The sequence below is a fragment of the Watersipora subatra genome, chromosome 7, assembly GCF_963576615.1.
Source record: "Watersipora subatra chromosome 7, tzWatSuba1.1, whole genome shotgun sequence".
In the NCBI taxonomy this organism is placed as follows: domain Eukaryota; kingdom Metazoa; phylum Bryozoa; class Gymnolaemata; order Cheilostomatida; family Watersiporidae; genus Watersipora; species Watersipora subatra.
The window spans coordinates 36,346,434-36,352,151 of NC_088714.1; the positions used below are offsets into that span (position 1 = coordinate 36,346,434).

A 5,718-nucleotide genomic window follows, 5' to 3' on the forward strand; every position below is an offset into this window, starting at 1 on the left:
GATTGTTTGCTATTGAGCTTATGGTACCGTGGAGTGCATTGCATAGATTTTATTCAACTGATGGATTAGCTGATAAATACATGGCCTTACAAGGTTAGCTTGCACTAATTTATAGTAATTTTACTAGCCTGACTGATGGTTGACTTGATCGCAAATCAAATGTTAAGGCAGTTTGTATACAATCTGGTTGGTTTCTTGGTGAGGTGTGACACATACAAATATTAGCCACAGAAGGGGCTGATGCTTACCCGTCTCTTTCCTAAATTATAATATTAAATAAGAAAAATGAAAGCAAGAACCCTAGACCTGAAACCAACTGAAATCAAACATAGTCTGTTATGGCCTGTTGTTATGGCGATTGTTTAACAGCCTATAGCAGCATCATTTGTTTTTTTTGCAGGATATTTGTGACCTAGTGATCTCGAGTTCCTGATCTGCGGACAACCGGTTGAGTTTGGTCATTTTTTAAACCAACAGTGGTGAGCTGATCTCATGTACTGTTGAAATTTGTTCAAGTGCTAAATTTAAACTTTAAAACGTTTTAAGCGCTTCTTAGCTTCTTACAAGAAAATCTCTGTTGGTTTACAGTAATGATCAAGAAGACAATAATTAGTGGCGAAGTGTTTAAGTAATCTTCCTGCTGTGACTTTGTATAAGTAATACCTAGTACCATTTTTAGCGTGAGCTTCATGATGTTTAGTGTTTAGTTTTAGCTTCTTCGGAGACTAACAATCATGGAACAAATAATGCCTGCGCAGGTTAAAGCTCGCAGGAAACATTTTCCTGAAACGTAACGCAATTGAATATGCTGCAGCGGAACAAGCCATAGCTATTTACCAGCATTTGAAGCTTACTACAAAACTAATAGAGTTTGATTTTCCATCTACATATTTTAAGACTAGTATTCAAGAAACTATTCAACATACAGCTACCATGGAGAAGTTACTATAACTATGTAATTGATTTGCTCCACCGACTGACCATGTAATTGATCCTTCCAATAAAAGGCAGCAAATGAAATTGAAATGAAAGAAGGTAAACGGTATGGCTAGTAGCTAGACTGTCGCTACTATTGAATTTTCTATGGACGCTGTGATACTAGCTGTTAGTAGTACATCAATGATTAGAAAACTATCTCAAAAGAGAATTTAGATTTCTTTCCCTGTTATGACAAGACCTAGGGTGCAAGTTGCGACAAGACCAGCAGCAAGTTATGACAAAACCTAGGATGCAGTGTGAGAATCTGATCGGCTCAAACATATCCATCTAGTCACACCCTTGCTGTGAACGTATTAATAGTGAGCTCTGTGTGCTTAGTACGTGTCAAAACATCTCACTGATTACATTACTGACAGACAGTTTTAGCTATGAGCAAGGCTAGCAGGTTGTCGGCGTTAAACTTGCATTTTTATAAGGTATAATTACCATCATCGGGCTTCAATGAGCTACAGTTCAATTGTTGAACTAAACAGAGACACAGAGTTGCATTTAGTCAGTATTAAATCAGGCTTAGATACCGCCTGATGAACAGGCCTGCCAACCCAAGAGTGGGGCAATGCGTGAGATTTGGTTTTGGGGCAATTGATGTATCAATGATAGTATATATAAAATTGTGGAAATTGGGGCAAGAATCTCACGCATTTCCCACGCATTTTCATTTTTTCTTTGGGGTGATTGCGTGAGTCTCACACCCAATGCGTGAGAGTTGGCAGGTATGCTGATGAATAAATATTCTTATGCAAATGTCAAATTCAATGGCTATACAGTTCATAGCATTTATGTCAATGATGGTATATGTCAGGATGAGTATCCGCATTCTTCTCTACTTTCTTTAAGGTCATTTTATTTTTATTTAGAAGAATTATACAGCTGCCATTGACTAGCTTAACTAATGAAATCGAAGTCACGGTTTCTTTGTCTAATACAATGGAACTTGGAAGCTGATCACTACAGCATATGCAAAGCCGTACCTAAGGCATTAGATTAGTAGACAACGTAGTACTTTAGTAAGAAAACTGTCCAATGAAAACAGAAGCATCACCCGCATTCAGTCATTTTATTGGTGTGCCGTATTCTCAGACAAAGCGGTGATAATTAGCGCATGCGTGTATCAATTATACCAGAACAAGATCTGCGAAGGCTTTAGAAAGCAAGATGTCTGAAATTTGAGAATCTCGGTGACGAGTTTTCTCATCTGGTGAGCGACTGAATGTTTAGAATACGACGCCACATGCGTATTCTGTTAATTATTATACATAAGTTTGGATAAACCATAAAGAAAATGTCTAATACAGTTATTTTTACACCTCAGATAACAAACCCGATCGCTGGCTCACGGTTCGTTTTTTTAAAATTCACTTCATGGGATGCTGAGCCATTGACAACTGTGATTTAGTTGTCATATAGCGTATTTGTTGCATCGAACTGCACGAAAGGTCATTCGTTATTGGCTGTAGGTTTTGTTTGTAAACGTGCAGACAAATGTAACAAAATATGGCTACGCTGTATGCTGGCGTTTGTTAAACCTTAAATTTGTGCGTAATGCATTTGTATTAACTCAACCCCTTTACCTACCTTTAGAGCATTCAGGCTGCAGCATATTACCAATGCTCTATTCATTGCAGTAAATGTGTGTAGGATATAGGTAACTTAGCTATGTCCAAACTTGACTTTTAATAATAAAGTTAAACTAAGTGTTGTAAACACTGGCATTTATAACATGTGTATAATACGCTAATTCTGCTAATGTTAATTGCTTTTTAATCTCTTTACAGGCAAAAAATTTTCATACTTAGATAGCAATGAACCTAAGTGATTACCTCAACATCATGCTACTACACAGAATATAGACTTAGTGGGAGGCATACGCATCAACAAAAAGGTTTAATCACAGGTTAGTTGCAAACACATGTTAATGGGCTAAGATGATGTTTTTAAAAGTTGGGAGGACAGAAGAATAGAGAAACAAAGAGAGTTGCAAGAATGAAAAGGAGTGTATTATTACATTAACTAGGTGAATTTTGATGCTTTAGTATGCAATTTAAACCTTTTGTAGTCCATCAGAGATTTTTGAAAGATTTGTTGTATCCATATTAGTTTTACCCACAGCATTACTCACCACAACTAGACTATACACATCATTGTACACAAACGAACTAACCATAACCTGTGTTACAAAAAACATCAAACTGCAATTATTTGCTACTGTTACCAAATATGCTGTATATGGAAGATCATAATATGCCACATGAGAATGGGTACGTTGTGACTCAGACATTACGTTTAGTGGCTCGCAATGGATATTATGCTCTTTTATTAAAACTCAAGTTTTTTCCAAAATAGTATGCTCTGATAAAAATTCCCGTTGATTTAAGTCTGGCTCCTTTATTTGATGCTCTAGTCTAGTTACACCACAAAACAACAACACACACGCTAAGTTTTTAGTCAAGTGCCTGAGAGCCTATTTGAGGTCTGTTGTTTGGAAGAAAACTGGATTGCAAGTAGCAGCTGATTGCCTAGTGGGCACTACCGATAACTTCCAAAAGGTATCCAGTGCAGAGTTCACCATATGATACACCTTAAAATGTAATGCTTCCATCGTTTGCCATATAAAGGATGTTTTGCAATTATTCTCAGTTCAAATCTCATAAATAAATAATTGTTGATCATTTCAAAGACATAGCCATATCAATATTTTTAAAGACATCTTATAAATTTATTCACAAATAATTACAGTCATCTGGAGTACTACCGAATAAGTGTTATTATGAGAAGTTGCTGATGATAACAGCACCTTATTGTAATCACCTTATTTAGGTGAAATTCTTTGCTGAAAAGCTTATAATTCTTTACACATAATTTTGTGTTCAGTTTGCTACCAACATGTTCATGAATTGACAGTTGTGACGCACAGGTAGCCATGAAACAAGCTAATATAGTAACTCACATGTGAAAGTCCTCGCTTGTTGAAAATGTTCAAAGCGAGATTTGTTTTGCGAAAGGTGGAAGTCTGTATCACGAGCATTGAAAGTGCTTCAATTGCATCCACAGCAAAAACTCTAACAAACATTGTGTGCTTTGGTGTCCTAAAATTGATTGATTTATCAGACCCAATGTAGTAAATTGCCTGCAAAAACTGCTTCTAATAAAGGCTGCAGTTTCTCAAAAATTTGAACCGATTGGTTGCTGGTAACAATAAGTTTATGCTTGTGTAGCATTAAAATTTTTTGCATGTTTTCTGGCCCCTGTGTTGATCTGTAAGTGATTTTCTGTAAAATATTCGGTTAGTTTTCAAGGTGAGACTGAAGAGGCTGGTAATTAAATTTACTAAGAGACCATTGAGTCGGAGTCAATTACCTTGAGTCATGTACCACACAAACATCTCTTAGGCAAAGCTTTTCTATTTTGTTGGTATTTCTTAGTTTGTTTTCAGGCCATGTGATTAAAAGATGAAATGAAGCCAGAAAATGGCGATGAACACATTAGAAACCGTGAATATACACAGCCCAAACACTTCTGGGCTCAGCAAAGCATGCACCGGTAAGATTGTTTAAAAACAATTTGTTGATAAAAAAGAATCTGTTTTACTACAGTTTCGTTGTTTTTTATATGACAGTATTCATACATTTGAACAATTCACAAGGAATTTTTTATATACAGTTCAACACCTACATATATAAATAATTTGCTAAAAACATTTAAAACAATACAGCCTTAATAATGGTATCTCTTTTTTTGGCAGAAATGAACATCATATGTGAACGCGTAAGCAACCCTGTTGTCAATGGTGTGTACTTTCGGAACAACGAAAATATTTCTGTGGTAGAACTATGTGCCAAGTACATAAAGCCTGTACCACATCCTCGAATCAAGAAGCGGGCTAATCGAGGTAGGCATTGTTAATATAACTGGTATCTGAAGCATTTGGTTCTTAAGCATCTTTTATCTTACCCTATAAACTGTATTACTAATTATTATTGTCCTCCAAGAATTTATTAAGCTGTTTTATTTATCCTCTGCCAGTGTCTGTGAATATGTATATATTCACAGACACTGGCAGAGATGAATAGAGTGTGAATATGTATATATTCACACTCTAGCAGTGTATATATTGTTCTGGCGGTAAATATGTATATATTTACACACACTGTTAATATGTGTATATCATTATTTTCAAATGTTGCTATTTTCAGATTTATGTCGCACTTCTGTAGACCAACCAAGTTCACCAAATAATTCCAAAAATAGACATTCTCACTCACTGTCATCACCTTACTACAGGCGTAGTCTGCGGTCGGACGTAGCAGAACCGTCTCCTCTAGATGTCCTACCCTTTGTTCGAAGGATGAGGAGGCCTTTACACTCAGTGTTTGGTAAAGATGAACCCAAAGACAATGAAAAGGCCAAATGTTTGAAATTAGATCCTGCTTCAGTTAATTTCAATGAGAAAACAATTTGGAATGATTATACTGTAACTGCAGTAAATGGGCCAGAAACCACACACAATAAAGATCTTACAGTAGATCAAAAATTGGTGACTGAAAATGGCCCATCCATGGATAAGTTGGAAGTATGTTCTGTTAAAGATGTTGAAAAGCACCCTACCATATCAAACTTTTCTGAAAATGTGAGTTGTGATGATATTATGAAAACTAATATAGAAGATGAGAATAAAGATTTTAACAGCTCATTAACTTGTGCAACAAGATCATCTCTAAT

At 35.9% G+C, this 5,718-nt stretch overlaps 1 long non-coding RNA gene across 1 annotated transcript; it reads left to right on the plus strand.

Annotated features, from left to right (window-relative positions):
• The first annotated feature begins 2,122 nt into the window (after nucleotides 1-2,122).
• LOC137401045 (uncharacterized) lies at nucleotides 2,123-5,378 on the plus strand. The gene is made up of 5 exons (XR_010979281.1): nucleotides 2,123-2,197; nucleotides 2,775-2,893; nucleotides 4,433-4,539; nucleotides 4,742-4,888; nucleotides 5,193-5,378. It is a non-coding gene; the product is annotated as an uncharacterized lncRNA (long non-coding RNA).
• The last annotated feature ends 340 nt before the right edge of the window (nucleotides 5,379-5,718 follow it).